This window comes from Ochotona princeps, chromosome 14 (assembly GCF_030435755.1).
Source record: "Ochotona princeps isolate mOchPri1 chromosome 14, mOchPri1.hap1, whole genome shotgun sequence".
Lineage (NCBI taxonomy): Eukaryota > Metazoa > Chordata > Mammalia > Lagomorpha > Ochotonidae > Ochotona > Ochotona princeps.
The window spans coordinates 35,641,837-35,661,414 of NC_080845.1; positions in this window are offsets into that span (position 1 = coordinate 35,641,837).

The following is a 19,578-nucleotide window of genomic DNA, read 5'->3' on the forward strand; positions in this document are numbered from 1 at the left end:
TTTCATTCTGTATGACACATAATGTCTCTTCAAAAAAAATGAATTGACCTTTGTAACTGAGTAGTTTGACTCTTTTTTTGCTTTGAAATTTATTTTATTTTTATTGGAAAGGCAGATATACAGAGAAGAAGAGAGACAGAGAGGAAGATCTTCCTTCCGATGATTCACTACCCAAGCTGCTGCAATGGCCAGAGCTGAGCTGATCCAAAGCCAGGGGCCAAGAGTCTCTCCTGTGTCTCCCATGGGGATGCAGGGTGTCAAGCCTTTGGGCCGTTCTCGACTGCTTTCCCAGGCCACAAGCAGGAGGAAGCAGGGCTGCCTGGATATCAACTGGCACCCATATGGGGTCCTGGCATGTGCAAGGTGAGGACTTACTAGGTTACCGCTCTGGGCCCAGGAGTTTGACTTTTATATCACTTTCAAATGTCTGAGAATTAAATTCAACCATAAGATAATATATTCTTAGGAGAAAGGATAGTAATAATTTTTCTTCCTTAATCACTTCTGCTTCTCTTCTCCTTCTACACCAAGAAACAGAAATTGCCCAGCTAATCAATCAACTAACTGGGTGAAGTTTGCTCTAGGAAAGCAGTGATTGGTATTGGGGCTATGGACCAAGTTGGGTAATCTTTCAGCACAGCTTTTACTTTACAATAATTCCCACAGTTGGAGGAAATCTTTATATGTAGATGTAAGTCTATTTCCAGATTTTTACTGTTATAAGTTATTTAATATGCATAACATATTATGTAAAATTTATTTTACAAATGTGGGAATATTTGACCACATTCATACTTCTCCGAATGCAACTGGCTGAAATCCAAGTAAATTTACATGAAAAATCAAAACATCATCACCAGAATCCTAGGTTCTTTTTCCTTATTCTCTGACATTTTCTTGGGTGTCGCTAACCACTCTATAGGGACACCTTGCTGGATATCAATGGCAGTTACATACTAAGTGTATAAGCCATTTCTCACACAAGGAACCTAAGTATTAATGAAAAAGATATTTTTCTCAAATGTATTATGGGTAAGCAGAAACATGAATTGGGTAGTTTTATAGATGGGTTCCAATTCTATAGTAATAGGATAGAAGCTAAGGATACTTAGTGAATAATTAACATTTCATTCAAATATATACAGAAAACATTCTTGCTGTGCCAACTTCTAGTGGTTTTAAGATGCTGTCAGATTTCTTTGTGATTTTATTTTTTGTTGTTATTGTTTTCTTTTTTTTAAAAAAAAGTAAAAGCAAAACCAGCTTGAAGTGTCATGGTTTTGATTGTAATTCTAGTCCCAGCCTCCTGTGCAGTATGTACTCTTGTTTTTTGGGGGATGTCATCTAGGTTGTGTTTTTGCTGTGTTGTAGGAATTCATCCCAGAGCAATCCTGATGTGTCTCATATAAGCACTTAACGCTTTAGCTCCTCTTGTTTCAACTGATGCTGCAGCACCAAGAACATTAATGCTGAAAATCTCTTCTGTTGACAGCTGGCCCAATATCCTGATTCAGATAAACTTAAGTGTGAAGACACAAGTGCTGGATTTGCTGCATTATGAATATTCTAAGTACCTAAGATAACAAAGATGATCTGTAGAGATCCTTATTAGGTTGAAGTTGTTTGTATTTGTTTGCAGCATCGTTGTTTAGTAGATACACTGATTTTCATAGATGCCAACATGATTTTGTCAGTGGTCAGGGTTGTGTCAGTCCAAAGCCAAGGGGCAGAGACTTCTTCCACATGTCCCAGATGGGAGCAAGGGCCCAAATATTTGGGCTGTTTTCCCCAGGCAATTAGAAGAGAGCTTAATCAGAAGTGGTCATGAAGTTGGGGTATGAGCCACTGCCTATGTGGGATCACGGCATTGCAGGTGCCTGCTTTGCCAATAGTGCCACAACACTGCGCCTGTGATCTATTCTTGAATATCTAAAAAAAATGTTGAAAAGGAAAGTCATTTTTCTGTTAATTGTTCATATGATACAGCACAAGCATTTTTCCATTCATCCTTCTACTGCTTGTTTTTACTTTACAAAATTGTGTAAGGAGAACCAGTTTCATATACTTCATACATATATTTTTAAGGGCATAATGGTATTTTCCTGTCTACGGTCCCTTTATCTCTTATGTCCATCCTCTGTACTCTTCTTTCTCATTTCCTTCCAAATAAAAATGAAGAAATTAGCGTTTTAAATAAAAATATTCTAAAAACGTATCAATTTGGTAAAGGAAATTCTCTTTGCCTGCTTGTTTTATTATTTATCCATTTTATGATGATAAGAAAAAGTAAATAAAGCATTTTGAGAACTAAGAAATTTAGGCATATTTTAAGTTGCTTATAATAAATTTAGAAATGATGCATGTGAATTTATTTTAAAAGTGACAAATAGAAACATTAGCTGAAATTATTCAAGGGATTTATCAAACATTTCAATTGAAAATTATATGTTACAATATAAATGTTAGATATGAACTAAAAGATTTCTTTGTTAACATTTTGTGTAGGAATGCTGTGCTGTGTGTTTTTGACAATTAACTGTCCTCCCAGATTTTAGGTTTTATTTGGGAAGATGTTTTTTATGGTTGATTGATTTATTTGAAAGCCTGCGTTACCAGGAGAGAGGGAGTCACACACATGCACTCACACACAGAGAGAAGGACAAGGAGAAAGACACACACATGCACACACACACACAGGAAGGGAGAGAGATTCTTTCCACTAATTAACTGCTTAGATGGCTCTAATGGCCAGGGCTGGCCGGACCCAAGTGAGGAGCCTGAGCTTTATCCAGAGCTCCAACGTGGGTAGCTAGGGCTCAGACACTCAGGCCATCTTCCGCTGCTTTCCCAGGCACATTAGCAGGGAGAAGAACTGGAAGTGGAATAGTCAAGAGTAGGAATTGTTTTCCAAATGGGGTGCTGATGTTACATGAAGCTTTTTTTTTCCCTTGGCTACTGTTCGTTTCTGTGGGTCAGATCCTTTACTAGAAGGCTGTGGTTTCAATGTGTTATCCCTCGGCCCAAAACATATGCATCATTTTGGGCAAATATTAGAAATATACATCCATACTTACTTCTTTAGAAACTACAGAATGGCAGTCTAGGAATCTTTCAAACCCTGCAGCTATTTCTAATGCACTTTCACATTTGAAAACCAGTGATTAAAGAATTACAATACATTTTTCTTTGTTAATATTTTGAGATTTCCAAGAATTTTAGTGGTGCAGAAATAGCTACTTTAGTTGTAATTGAACGGAAGCTAAACATTTTTTGGAAGATACTATGCTAAAAGCTAATGATGAAAGTAAAATATGTTCATTGTTAAATTATCTCTATTCCTTTTGGAAAAAGATGAAATATACATCTGTCTCTTTCTGTGCATGGGTTGGTATTTGAAAATCAAACTTACGTGTAACTTTATAATAATTACATTGGAAGTGATCACATTCTCTATGATTTATAGTGAATTGTTTGTTACAACAAAAATGTTGTCCTAAATCAAGGGAACTTTGAAGAAAAATATGGTATTCAAAAGTAGTTCCTTAAAGGAGAACAGGCATTGTTGGTAATCTCTTTCGAACTAGGTCACTTCAGATACTTTATCAGATTTTTCATAAGTGTTCTAAAGTACGTCTTGTTTCCCCTCTTTATTGACCCAGGTGCCAAGGAAAAGAAGTACTAAATTCCTTGCCATAGCAGGTTGGCGCAGTTAATACTCAAACGCAAGAGTGGTGACAGCAGAAACAGTCTTAGCTCATCGAGCTGCCCTGTTGCAGCATAAACGGCATAGAGTCTGTTATCAAATTCACATCCGTGTTTCTCAACACGTTGTTTCAGGACCAACAATATCTGAATGATGTAAAACATACTGAAAAGAAAATCCCTTAGGTCCACCCCAGATCTGTTGAAACAGATACTTTGAAAGAGGGATTCCAGAAATCTGTTTGTATAAAGTCTTCAGGTAATTGTGCTATACTTTAAACTTGGACAGATGTCCATCTAGATTCAAGATCAGATTCTGTCCCTTTTTCTAGAATTCTAGACAAATCAGAATATGGTGAATGAGATTGTTCATCCAAAAAGGAAGGCAGCACAATGATTGTCTGTGGAAGTTTGAGATAATGTATGAGGAAGTTTTGTAATTCAAAGAGTGTCCTTAAGATGCTCCCTGGCCTTAATTTGCCACAGAAACCTGGAGGAGTGATTGAAACCTTGTAAGTATGATTTTAGGAGTTTGATGGCCTCTTAGGAAGATCACATATTAGCTTCTAAATCAACAGCTTTGGATGCTTTGAAGTCAGGAGTGTGTGATTGTGACTTGCTGACTTAGGAAAACAAGTTTGAAAGATCTGAGTGTAGGCTCTCTGAATGTGGGATGAAGCTGAGGAGAAATATCAGCCCAAAGTTCCCACTTTGGAGGGAAAATTCAGTATGTAGCCAGGGGAAAATACTAAGGATTCTCAGGAAAGGAAGTAAGACAATTTACTGCACAATTATTAGCATGAACATTTTTATTCGAATTCTGCTTGTTCCAGGTACCATGTGCCCTTTTCCTTATTTTGTGCATAGCTCAAATAACTCCATTATTAGTATAAATATGTAACGTTCAGGTTTGGAGCCGATTTTAAGAGATCTGGTGCTCGTTTAAGGATGGTTGAAAGAAGTCTCTATCTCAAATTAGAGTAAGTTTATATGTTTTGAGTTCTGACACCACCTAATAAGATGGAAATCCAGCATTGGGCATCAAAGCCATGTAATTCCTCAAAGCCTCATCATTAGCCCTAATGTCTAATTATAGGATGAAATGCAAGCCCTCAGACTTCAAATAGGTGAGGATCTAGTTTATTCAGTGTGTGTGTGTGTGTGTGTGTGTGATCTTATACACACACTCACTTAGGCAACTGGAATAATGACTGAGTGGGAGCATCTGTACTATGGTTGAGTAAGAACTTAAAGAGTCATAAGATAAGCCACCAGAAGGCTCTTTCCTCGCTTTCATGTGTCACAGAATTGAATCTCTAGAGAATGAGTCTGGGGTACTTTTAGAAAATAGACTTGAGCTGATTGTTTTATTATCCACCCAGATCCTTGCTCCAGTATGTTGAAGATAAAATTACGTGAATAATTTCCTGTTAAGATTGGCCTTTGAATAAAAGATGGATTTTCTTTTGTGTGTTCTTATTTTTTTAATCATTTCGCCATTAATACCATGTCCTCCTGCTTCTTGATCAGGTGTCAATGGCAGCTTTTGAATTTTATATTCGTCATTCTCTCTTTAGTTTATTAGTAGGATTTAAAAAATATTTTAGCACTAATGCTAATATTTATGGTTAGTAAGTATATTTTGTTAAGGCAAAAGTGCCTAATACTATATAGTGCATAGTTTATAAAGAAAAAGTTTTTTTTTTTTTTAAGTTGAAACTGTGTGATTTTTTTTTTTTTACTTAGTTAATGGTTTGTAAGATCCAAAGTGTAGGGGACAGCATGATAATTGTGGGAAGTACTGTGAGGAGCCACATTTAGAGACTTGGAGAGATAGGGTCACATGATGAGGCTGGAGAGCCGCCAGTCATATCCTTTTCATAACAGTCTGTTGTGAGATCTGTCTCCTGCAAGATCAAACTCACTCTGTGAGTCTGAACATAATATGGTAGCCCTAAAACAACTTTGAAGTCGGAGCATATTTTTAAAAGATTTATTTATTTTTATTGGAAAGGCAGATATATAGAGAGGAGGAAAAACAGAGAAGCAGATCTTCCATCTGTTGATTCACTCCACAAGTGACCACAACGGCTGGAGCTGAGCCGATCTGAAGCCAAGAGCCAGGAGCTTCCTTTAGGTCTCCCACACGGGTGCAGGGTCCCAAGGCTTTGGTCCATCCTTGACTGCTTTTCAGGACCACAATTAGGGAACTGAATGGGACGCGAGACAGCCAGGATTAGAAACGGTGCCCATATGGGATCCTGGTGCGTGCAATGCAAGCAGTTTAGCTGCTAGGCTACTTTGTTGGGCCCTAAGTGAGAGTATATTTTGCTATTCGTGTGCTTTCGGAATAATGTGTCTCAATGTTTAGACTACATTATGTTGCCAATACAGGTGCAATAGCCAGGGCAGTGTACTTCTAGGAGTAAAATACAGTTCTTCTGTAATTGAGCATATCACTGCTTACTTTAATTCTTCATTTATAATTCTATCTCATCAACTGCCACTCTGTTTGCATACTTCTTGGAAACAGACTGTTTTCTCATTTAGCTTCATGTAATGTCAGATTTCATATACTCAGTAACATTTTGTAGAATTTTGAGCTGAATATTTCTTGAGTGGAATTTCTTTTAAAAATATTTTATGTAAGTGGGTGCTGGAGAGAATATATAATTTAATTCTTTATGCATCTGTAACCTCATGAGATCATGGCAATCAGACAGTGGAAATGCTTGAATAATTTACTTCACTTGCATAAGTGGTTATTATTTTCTTGGTAGTTTTCTTGCTCTAGAGTAAATAATATATCATGGCTCCTCCGTGGAGGGATTAGCATTTGGCATAGCAGTCAGGCCACAACTTGGGATGCATATGTCTTGTATCATGGTGCCTGGTTCTGAGATTTGCCTCCAGTCTTCCCAGCTTCCTGCTTGTGTCACCCTGGGAGACAGCAGTTTATGGACTAAGCATTTGGGTTCCTGCCACCAATGGGATTGAGTTACCTCCTCATGGTTTTGGCCTGTCCCAGTCCTGGATGTTTTCATGCTGAGGCAGCAAGAAGAGACAGGAAGCGTACTTTTGGTCTGCCCTCTATATTGTCTCATCTTTAAAAAGCTGTCGTGACTCAATCATTGACCTCCACAAGTGCAACAGTACAATTACTTCACTTACAGAAAACTTCATGTTTAGGTATCACATTTGGATAAAACCTATCACAGTTCATCAACCCTTAATCCATTAACTGTTAATATTTACTTTGAGGATTTAAACATCTTAGGTAACAAAATTGGTTTCAACTACAACACCTTAGGTAAGCTTAGGTAACCAAATTGGTTCAAAATACAACATCTAATATTTGATGATGCAGCAGCAATTTAGATATTAGGCTTAATATTTACATTTGTGTTTCTCAGAGTGACCCCATAGTGTTTCTAAACAATGCCAATGCTGGAGCCGACATTGTGGTATAGTGGATAAAACAGATGCCTGTAGTGCTGGCCTTCCATATGTTACCAGATCATGGACTGTAGATCCTGCTAATGCCGAAAGGCAGTAGAAGATGGACCAAGTGCTTGGATACCTTCTTCCCATATGGGAGGCCCAGATCAAGGTCCTGTTCCTAGCTTTGGCCTGCTTTGGTCCTGATCATTGTAGCCACTAGAGGAGTGAACCAGAGGATGGAGGATTGCTTTCTTTGTCTCTCTCTATGTCTCACATTTTCTCTGGAGTTCTGACTTTCAAACAGATAAATAATCTTTTTAAAAAGTTTAGATATATTGAATATTCTGAGTAACGATTTATGAGATATAAGAAAAAGATGACTGAATTTCTTGTTGTACTGTACTGGAAGTGATGTGAAATTGATATTCAAAGACCTACAAAGGCTAGCATTGTATGAAGTGTTCTGTTAATAATGAAATGTTGCTTTCCAAAGCACATGTAACTTTCAATGTATGCAGTGTAGAAAGTTATCTGAAGGCATTTAGTGGCATACAAACTATGCTAGATTTTAGCTTTGTTTATTGATTCTCAGTCTATATGCATAAATGAGATGTGGTCGTTGTCAAAGTACATTTCTAGCTTCCGTTACACATCTAGGAATATGTAAGAAACTCAGCATTACATGAAGTCTGTTTGTTTTATCTCCTTTTCTTGCCTAAAGCCAGCAGTTGATTGACTGTTATAATATGAATTTGAAGGTAACTAAAATCCCAATATTGTTTAAAACTACACTGCTATAAAACCTGTCATTTCTTAGAGCAGCACATAAAATTCAGCTGCTTTCTGCTCCTCAATGTATGGTGAAAAATCTAATGGGGCTTTTCTTCCATTAGCAAGTGCTCTGTGGGCTGTGAGTTATATCTGAGAAGCTGTTTTGTAGTTTTACAATTAACATGTCATAATGAAGAGTACATGTGGTTATTTGTTGCACTTGCTTCCACTTATAACATATTCCTGGAGTGTGTGTTTAGCAATAACAGTGTGTAATAGCATTATGCAGAAGTGGGCACATCTTTAATTTTGACTGCAGTTTATAGTTCTCTGTGTGATCTTTGTTGTTATCGCTTCTCCCATCATGTCCTGGTGGAAAAGCTTATAGATTCTTACTGTATAATAACAGTTGGTTTTGCTTCTCATATTCTCTCATGTCTTCTCCATAAAGGAGAGACTTTTGTCTTTAACTTTATGGACAATATTTTTTTTCTACTCTTATCACCTGGAGATGGAAGTGTAAGCTGTTTAGCCCCGGAAAGGAACCACAACAACGTTCACATCCACTTACACACTGCATGTTTAGAAGTTCATGATGTTTCAGGACTGATGCACTGAGGTTGTGTCCTAGCAGGTAAAGCTGGCACCTACATGCTGGCATCCCATATGCATGCGTGTTTGAGTCCCAGATGCTCTTCTCCTCATCCAGTACGTTGCTAATTTGCCTGGAAGCAGGGGATGGCCCAGGTACTTGGGCCCCTGCCCCAATGTGGGAAATCCTTACGACGTTCTCATCTCTTGGCTTTGGCCCAGCCTGACTGGCTGTGGTAGCCTTAGGGGAGTGAACCAGCAGATAGATGATCTCTTCCTTTCACCCACCCTCTCAGCTCTGCCTTTCAAATAAACAAACAGATCTTTCCCAAAGATCATTTTAAAATAAAAACTAATTATACTACATGTTACTCTATTTCCTTTGTGCAATGGGGTATCTTAATAAAATAGTAATAATTTTGTGTGTAATAGTAATGGTCAGTGTTCATTTTGTGATTATTTTCTCATTCATTTCAAAGTGAAACTTCACAATATCCTAAAAGATAATGAGAAACCTCTAGGTCACATATTTCTTGGGGATAAGAAGGATTGTAGTCAGTGTTTACAATATTCATGATCTTTAGCATCAAAACATGTATAAGGAAGTAAAATGAAAACAGGCTTGAAAAGTAGAAATCTGTCCTTCTTCCATGCAAGTGGTGAACACCCTGAGTCATATAGGCTGTACCTTTCGCTGTCAGACATGTAATGGAGCTCTTAGATTTAAAGAGGAAAAGATGTTCGTATTCCTAGAACCAAGGACTAAAGAACACAGTTGTTTGTACCAGGAAAGTGCTAATGTGGGAAAAGTAGCCTGTTAAAGTAGAATGAAGACTTTTTTTTTTTTTTTTTTGTTGTTTTCTTTTTTTTTTATATTTATTATTTAACTTCAGTAATTACATTGTATTATGTGACACAATTACATAGATACTTGGGTTCTCCCCACCCCTCCCCAAACCCTCCCACCATGGTGGATTCCTCCACCTAGTTGCATAACCACAGCTTTAAAGACAATATTTCTTATTTCTGTGGTAATATGAAGTAGGAAGATTGTAGTTTTTTTCTTTTTAAAGAAATAATAATAGCTGGAAGAGAAAGCATTGTATACAAGTCGCTGGGATATATACTTTCTATAGGTTATCTCATCAAATCCTTTCGTAAGGACGTGACGTTGTTACTCTTGCTCTTTTGCTGCCAAGGAATCTGATTTCAGAGAACTGGTGTTGTTGGGAAACCAGTGATAACCTTAGGAATTTTTTTTGTTGTGTTACAGAAGACAATTACCTGATGCTTTTTCTCCTAGTCTACTTCAGTGGCTCTGCTTTCTCCTTACCTTCTCTCTCCTCCTGCAAAGAAATCTTTTTCATTCATGATAGAGTATCATCTTCCCCTTCTTATCCAAAGCTTGGGAACAGATAAGCTGTGATGTATGGATTCCATCTCGTGAAATGCATGCCATTTGTTTTTCCTATAAGGCATTAGTCATACAGTTGATTTTATTATGCTCTAAGTTGGGATCTTGAACTAGCTTTTAAATAAATTCTCCATTGGACTAGAATTTGAATTTATTTCATACAGTTCTACTTTTAGTATAGAACTTCTTTTAATAATACTATGCTGTTGTTCTTACTAGAACTCTATTTAATTTTTGAATCTAGCATGCTTAAGAGTGTTTATGCAGTAGTGATTCTTCAGGTTTTCACTAAAATAAAATTAGCCCCAAACAACTTTAAATGAAATACACTATGAAATTTGACTTTTGATTCAAATCACAATCACTGTCTTGCTTCTCAGAGAAAACCAAGCAGCATCATTTGCATAGGAATGTATCTTTATATTTCTCAGTAGAGGAAATTTCTGGTCTTCTGGGTAGAGGAAGTAAGAACAGTAAGATAGAAGTTTAATACCTTGATTCTAGGCAGCAGATTATGACTGAATCTTGTGGGTACTGCCTTCCATGTGAGAGAGCTGGATAGAGCTCCTGACTTGTAACTTCTGGCTTCTGCTGAACAGAGATGAACTCAGGTGGTAACAGACCCTGGGGAGTGAACTGGGAAATGGAAGATGAATGTCTCGCTCCTTTTTTGCCTTTCAGATAAATAAGTGGGTAAACATTTTAAAAAAAATAAAATCAGCCTTTAAAAATAATTTTCATTTATTTGGTTGATTAAAAGTATGTAGTGTTTTCAGAGGATGCTGGTAAGCATGCCTATATATAAACAAATATATATATATATATAAACTATATATATTAATAAACAAAATAAAAAGAAAATATATAGCATTTCCATTCATTTCAAGTTGCTGACATTCCAAGGTCATATACTTTTTTTTCTTTTTGAAAAGCAGATATACAGAGAGGAAGATTTTGCATCTCATGATTCATTCCCCAATTGGCTGCAATGGCCAGAGCCACACCAATCTGAAGTCAAGAGACAGGAACCAACTCTGGGTCTCCCACGCAGGTGCAGAGTCCCTAGGTTTTGGTCCATCCTTGACTGCTTTCCCAGGCCACAAGCAGGGAGCTGGATGGGAAGTGGAGCAGCTGGGATTAAAACCAGTGCCCATATGGGATCTCAGCATGTTTTTTTTTTTAAAGATTTTATTATTATTGGAAAGCCAGATATACAGAGAGGAGGAGAGACAGAGAGGAAGATCTTCCATCCGATGTTTCACTCCCCAAGTGAGCCACAACGGGCCGGTACGCGCCAATCCGATGCCGGGACCAGGAACCTCTTCCGGGTCTCCCACGTGGGTGCAGGGTCCCAAAGCTTTGGGCCGTCCTCGACTGCTTTCCCAGGCCACAAGCAGGGAGCTGGATGGGAAGTAGAGCTGCCGGGATTAGAACCGGCGCCCATATGGGATCCCGGGGCTTTCAAGGCGAGGACTTTAGCCACTAGGCCATGCCGCCGGGCCCGGATCTCAGCATGTTTAAGGCGAGGAGTTTAGCTGCTAGGCTACTGTACTGACACCCAAGCCTGTATACTTCTAAAAATAAGCAGTAAAGGTTTTGGTTCCTAGATATTAAATTATCTGGTAATCTTGAATATGCAGTAGATGCTGCCAATATTCTAATTCTAGCATATAATAAAAATTTGGGTCACCAAGAATATTGGAACCAAAAGTGAAGAATTAAAAGTAAATTGTTAGTTTTAATGGAAGGTTGACAAAAAAAATTAGACTCTCAAATCTTGTTACTAACATAAGTTGTCCAGCTGAGCAGTGACTGTGATGAAAAGAAAGAGTATCCCCTGAATTTTGCTTTGTGAGTGCCCAGTTGAACTGGCTGGAAAGAGGCTGATATTTCTGGGGCACTAGCCACATACTGGAGGTTACTAAATAGGATGATGATGGCCTCTTCTGGAAGGAACACAGCTAGGTGCAGAAATGAAGACAAAAAACTTAAGGATCAGTGGGAGTCATACCATTTCTTACTTTACAAATCAGTTGTCTTGAGAAGACCATTGTATGGCTTCCAGGTTTTTAGGGCAATGGAATGAGCATTTGCAGAAGAGACATATGTTAAATTCTGATTGGAATTGTGTAAGTGAAAGCTGCCCCTGAAACATATAATGTGGATTGCATCAAATTATGCGTGTGTTGTCATAACCTCCTGACATCATGTTTGGTGGGACTATTTGTTGTGTCATTCAGATTGTCTAGTTAAAATGAATCATTACTTAAGGAGAATGATTCCTCCATATTTGGAAAAACATACATTGATTTTAGTACTGTATCTTTTTGGGGGGATCAAATTCATTGTAGTAACTCCGATTAGCTTACATCTGTTTCTTAAAACTACTTTCGGTATATATTTTTGAAAATTAAATTAACTGGACAGGCTTTGATAGAACGGTTAAGGCATTGTCTGTGCTGCTGACATTCTATATTAGAGCACCTAAGGTTCCGTTACCAGCTTGATTTTCTATCCAGCTTCCAGCAAACCTGTACTCTGGAAAGCAGAAGGTAATGATAGTTCCCTAACACCTATGCGGAAGATTCTGAGTATGTTACCAGGCTGCTGGCATTGGCTACTCAACTTCAGCTATTGTGGGACTTATGGCTTGAAATAGCATAGGAAATATACCTCCTTAAAATCAAATAAAAAATATGAGCTTTTATGCTAAAAAAAGCTTTAAAAAATAAAGGAAAAGTTCATATAGGTCAAAAATGTTTGTGTAACTGCAGTTTAACTCAATGAACTAGGAAACTTTAGTGACATCTTTAATTTCCTAAGAATTTTTTTCTGTGAAATCTTTAAGAATTAGCACCCATTATCTTAAGGAACCCCTATTTTTGGAGACAATCGATTAAAGCACCCATTTTCCTAAATTTTTGTTTTTGTAGAGTCTGACTAGAGTAGAATATGGCTTTTAAAGTCATGCCATGGCTTTAACTCTAAAGTTTTAAGTTAACAGTGCAAAGAGAGTAGAAATGTAATCTAACTGTAATACTCAGGAGTTGGGTTTATTAGGGGGTCCTTCAGCACGGGGGCTTTGCCCAAGTCCCAAGGTACGTCATAACATCCAAGCTGGACCTAAACAAGATTTATTTTCTGATCCACAGTGTGAACCTTCGTCTGTGTGTGATCCACAGTTGTTTTCCTCATGCCTTACTGATTGAACCAAAGGTGCCTGCCTGATCTTGGACTCGGAATTTCCACAGGATTGAGCCAAAATAGATCTCTTTTTTATTATTATTTTTAATTCATTAATTACATTGTATTATGTGACACAGTTTCATAGGTACTTGGGTTCTCCCCACCCCTCCCCAAACCCTCCCACCATGGTGGATTCCTCCACCTTGTTGCATAACCACAGCTCAAATTCAGTTGAGATTCCCCCATTGCAAGCATATACCAAACATAGAATCCAGCATCTTATTGTCCAGTCAAGTTCAACGGCTTCTTAGGTATACCCTTTCTGGTCTGAAGACAGAGCCAGCAGAGTATCCCAGTCAATTGAAAGCTCCAACATACAATCAGCAAAAATTTACATCATTATGGAATTAATTGACATAGTAATGAGTAACCAATATGTTAAAAGTAAATGCGAGTTCCGGGCCCGGCGGCGTGGCCTAGTGGCTAAAGTCCTCGCCTTGAAAGCCCCGGGATCCCATATGGGCGCCGGTTCTAATCCCGGCAGCTCCACTTCCCATCCAGCTCCCTGCTTGTGGCCTGGGAAAGCAGTCGAGGACGGCCCAAAGCTTTGGGACCCTGCACCCACGTGGGAGACCTGGAAGAGGTTCCTGGTCCCGGCATCGGATTGGCGCGTACCGGCCTGTTGTGGCTCACTTGGGGAGTGAAACATTGGATGGAAGATCTTCCTCTCTGTCTCTCCTCCTCTCTGTATATCCGGCTTTCCAATAACAATAAAATCTTAAAAAAAAAAAAAAAAAAAAGTAAATGCGAGTTCCTAGCCACCTTCTGTGACCACCTCACTTACATTTCAATTTTAGTTTATACACAACATATAACATACATAAAATAACATGTTATACATAACATCATCTTAAATTAAGGCAAACATGTGGTATTTAACCTTTTGGGATTGGCTCCTTTCCCTTAGCATTATGGTTTCCAGTTTGGCCCATTTGGCCACAAAGAACTGCATTTTGTTTTTTTTTAATAGCTGAGTAGTATTCCATAGAGTAGATGAACCATAGCTTTCTTATCCAATCCTCTGTTGATGAGCATTTTGGTTGCTTCCATATTTTTGCAATTACTGATTGTGCTGCTATGAACATAGGAGTGCATGTTGGTTTCTCATAAAACAATTGTTCTGGATATATTCCTAGGAGTGCTATTGCTGGATCATACGGTATGTTGATTTTGAGTTGTTTGAATATTCTCCACACTGATTTCCATAGAGGCTGTACCAGCCTGCAGCCCCACCAGCAGTGGAGTAGGGTTCCCTTTTCCCCACAACCTCGCCAACAAGTGTTGTTGGTGTTTTTATTCATGTGGGCCAATCTTACTGGCGTTAGGTGGTACCTCATTGATGTTTTGAGAAAAAGACAAACGACAATCCAGGCAAATGGGAAGGTCTGTTCAATAAATGCTGTTGGGACAACTGGTTAATAGCCTGCAGAAACAAAAAGATAGATCCACATCTCTCACCATACACTAAGATCAGATCTAAATGGATAACAGATCTAAACCTACATCCAGAAACCTTCAAACTTTTGGAAGAAAATGTTGGAAACACACTGCAACACTTAGGGGTAGGCCCTCACTTCCTAAAAAAGACTCCAAAAGCAGTAGAAATTGAGACCAAAATAAACAATTGGGACCTCATCAAACTAAGAAGCTTCTGTACAGCTAGAGAAACAATCAACAAAGTAAAAAGGCAACCCACAGAATGGGAGAAGATCTTCGCACATGACATAGGTGATAAAGGGCTAATCTCCAGAATATACAAAGAGCTACAAAACAACCAAAATGTCAAAACAAACAAGCCACTCAAGAAATGGGCATGGGAAATGGGCAAACACTTCACAAAGGAACAAACCCAAATGACAAATAAACATATGAAAAAATGCTCAAGTTCCCTGGCAATAAGGGAAATCCAAATTAAAACATCAAAATAGATCTCTTAATAAGTAGTCTATCTTTGGCATTTTGTTGTAGGGACAAGCAAGCAAGCAAACAAAGAAACAAACAAACAAGCAAAAAACCCCTGTTTTTTAAAAAGTGGCCTAGCATAGTAGTCTAGTGGTTAAAGTTTTTGCCTTGCAAGTGCTGGCATCCTATATGGGTGCCAGTTCGTATCCCTGCAGCTCCACTTCCCATTGTCAAAGACAAAGGAAAACTATGCCGGGTATGCCTACAATTTGTTTCCTTTAAAATCTGAAATATGTCACTTCATTCTCTTCTGGCCTGTAGTTTCCTGAGAGGCCAAATATAAGTCTGATTGTGGTTCCTTTCTATATTAATTAATCTTTTTCATGTGCATATTTAAGGATCTTTTCCTTATGTTTGACTAAAAAGTGTTTGATTATTATGTGTCATGACAAAGGTCAGTTTTTGCCAACTGTCCTATATTACTGGGTTTTGATTGTGTTGTTTTTGGTGGAAACTGCTGGCTGTTAGGTCTGAGGGCCACCCAGAGCTATTTTGGGTGGAACCCATAGGATGTCAAGCTGGTACTGTTTTCCCTGTGTGACCAGTGCAATGTGTTGATCAGTGAGTGATTTTGCTCGTGGCTTAGCACATGCATGGCTTGATGTTGTCCCTCTAGTCCCACAGTCTTTGCCTCAGTACACAAAATAGCACCCTGTGAGGCATTGGTGGGATTCTGGGTCTGTTGTCTGTTAGGTCTGGGGGCTATTTGGACCTGTTTTGGGTGGAACCTGTAGGATGCCAAGTTGGCACTGCTTTCTTTGTGGGACTAGTGCAATGCGCTGAGGCACAGGTTACTTCATTACCACTTTAGCACATGTGCAGCTTGCTGTTGTCCCTCCTTCAGTCCCACAGCTTTTGCTCCAGTACAAAACAGTGTCTGATGTGTCACTGATCAGGGTCTTGGCCATGAAATGCACCCTGTTCCTGCATCACCTGTCTGGGGTCTGCAGTTCTGTCTGCTTGTGTTTGGATCAAATGAATCAGTAAAATGGGCAATTCTTTGCCCGGATTCACCTCCTCAGTTTCCAGTGAACTTTCCCTTCCCATCTGACCTATGGCGGATCCCTGGCCCCCAGGGGAGCCCTAATTGCTGTTCACTGACCCCTGCTGGAGTATATGGTCCCTGAGACACTACTCCAGTGTCTCTGCTGCTTCTTCATGTCCATGTGTCTCCAGGTCCCCTCTGCCATCCGCCCATCCTCTCCAGTCTCCTGACAACTGTCTTCTCTGCTCCACCTTGGCTAATGATTCTTTGTCAATTTAAATCTGTCTTCACCCTATACTGCCATTTTGCTCTCCCCATGGAAGGGCTTTCTCTCAGTATCTCCTTCTCAGTGTATATATGCCTTTCCAAAAAATAAAAATAAATTTAAAAAATAATAGAAAAAAGTATTAGCTTCTAACTGTTAGGAATTTAACAAAAAATAGAAATGATTCATACATTTGTGCTTTTAGATTTGGTAGTGTACCTTTTCTTCCATTGCCTTTTCATTCATGAATTGAGATAGAGAGAGCAATCCAAAGTTGATGATAGTGTAGAAGTTTTACCCAGAATGTTTGCTACAAACACATAATAATGGCAGAGATTAAAAAATGTAATCATAAAATATTGGCAGTATAAAATGGCCATATTATGGTGGACCTATTAAAAAATAAAGGTAGCTAAAAATTTAATAACAATGTTGACAATTATTCATTAAAACTTGAAAATCTACATAACATTTCAGTTGCTTTTCTCACTTATCTACCAACGTGCTTAAAATCTTCATGGAATGAATTAATTAATATCTTGTTGCCAAAATTTTGAAATTCATGCATATTTTAATAGTACACATTTCCATGAATTTTTAAAAAAAGGTGTATTTATTTTACTTGAAACTCAGAGTATAGACAGAGTGGGGAGAACAGAGAGGGAGATCTTCCATCATGTTGTTCCATCCCTGAGTGGCCACAGTGGCCAGAGCTGAGTTGATCTGAAGCAAGGAGCTTCTTCTGGGTGTCCCATGTGGGTGTAGGGAACCAAAATTACCCTCTCCTGCTGTCTCCAGCAGAAACATGGAGCTGGATTGGAAATGGAACAGTCAGGGTTCAAACCAGTGCCCTTATGGGATGCCAGTGCTGCATATGGAGGACCAGACTGTTATGCCACTGTGTAGGCCCCTCCATGAACTTTTTGGAAGTTCCTTCATATGTGATATTTTGAGATGTAGCATGACCTTATGTGGGAAGTCTTGTGGTTAATGGTAGATATCCAAGCCCATTGACTGCCTTCTCTTCAGTAAATGGCTCTTGTAGTACAGGAAGTTGCCTCTGGTTATGTGCAATTTAGGAGGCATTATTGGTAATTAAAATAATATCAAGATGAACAAAATTAAAGTTATATATGTATATATATATATAAAGATTTATTTATCTGTTTGTTTGAAAGAGTGACAGCAAGAGAGGGAGAGAGAGAGAGAGACATCTTCTATCTGCTGATCCACTTCTTAATAGCTAGGTTTGGTTCAGTCTAACTCCAGGAGTCAGGAACTCCAGTTTGAACTCGCACATGAGTCTATGGCCATACCACCCTGAATGCGCCTGATCTCGTCTGATCTCGCACATGAATGGCAGAGGACTATGTATTTGGCTGTCCTCTGCTGCCTTCATAAACGCATTAACAGGGAGTTGCATGGGAAACACAATAGCTGGGTTTTATTTATTTATTTATGTATTAGTATGTTTAAATTTTAATGATATGATTCCATCAACACAGGGATTTCCCATCAGCCACCCCCTTCCAGCCCCCGCCATCGTGTTGTCCTATATTATTACAATATTATAGTCCTTCAGTAAGTTCATCATTCTGCTATTTAAGTGTACCATGGTATGGTAGGTATAGATAATGGTAGAAAGTCTAGCTTCCTATTGTCAAGATATATTTAACAGTTTCATTGGGATTTTTCATTTTTATTCAGGAGTAGAAATGAATACTGCAATGTATCTCCACTAGCCATTATGAATGTCAGTTTGGAGACTGCTGTGTCAGCTAAAAATTGATCTGCCTTATGACCCACTTATTCTGCACCTCGGATTATATTCAAAGGAAATTAAATCTGTATATGGGAAAGTGATTGGTAATCCTGTATTTACAGCAGCATATCCCAAATAACAAACAGCCTAGATGCCTGTTGGAAACAGCCTAGATGCCTGTTGAATGAGGAATGGATATAGAAAGTATGTTATATCTATTCCATCGAATACTACTCAGCCATTCAAAAAATGAAATTCTACTGTTTGTAACAAAATGGTCCCAAAGAGACCATTATGGTTAGTGAAACAGGCCAACTCCAAAAGTACAAATACCATGTGATCTCTGTGATATAAGGCAACTTCCATGCAAAATATAAGATAAATATATATATAGGTAAATGTGCATGCATATATTCTCATAGATAAACTGTATAATGGAGATTAGCACACTGGGAAATGTACTAACATGATTTGAGCTGACACTATGATAGGTGCTTAACTCCACGTATTGCAGTGTTGACATAAAATCATTTTAGTTTTAAAGAAGACACATACAATGGAGCATAGAATTTCCACTAGCAAAAGTAGCAACAACGTTCTCATTATTACATGTTGTTTTAGAGCACTGTAGATAACATTCCTACAAATATATAAACTAAATGCTACTAATAATCCATTATTTTTGGCTGCAAAAGTAGTATCTAGTTTAAAAAGTTATTTTTTTAAATAGTGTTACTACATAGAACTTTTGGGAATGTTTGTTGGAGTTTGGGCACAAAATCATGAAGGAATTATGAAGTCTTAATAAATATTTCACTTTGATTTCTGGAATTTGCTTTTATGACTGTTTTGTTTGCAGGTGATTTTAATTTGTGATCATTTAAATAAAAAGCCAAGAGTTTCAATTACCATGCAATTGAGGAAATATTCCTCTGTAGGAAATGTATGGATTTTCACTGAATAAATATGTTCTAGAAATTCTAAATATCAGTGCATTAACGTAGTTACTGAATATTAAGGCTGCCATTCTCATACTAGGGGTATATTTGGAAGACAGTTGCTGATTGCTGTTAGACTCTGTGTTGTCAAAAGGTTTGATCTGAAGTAGAGAGCATAAACATACGTTTTAGAGTCTTTGATTATATGTAGGTCCAAAATAATCAAAAACCCATTTTTTTTCTGATGTATATTGCATGTAGAATATGCAAATATCTTGGTAAAGATAAATCTATATATGAGATTACATGTCTGCTTTTACTAAGTTTGTTAGTGTGTGTGGGTTAATAAATAGGGAGTAGAATCGATAGAAGCAAGACAGTTATGGTCAGGCATACCCTCAAAATTCACTTTCAGAAAACTAATTTGCTTATTGGCAATGTGATAAAGAAGGGGAAACAGAGAAATTTTCTATCAACTGTTCACTTCCCAAGCGGCGTCAT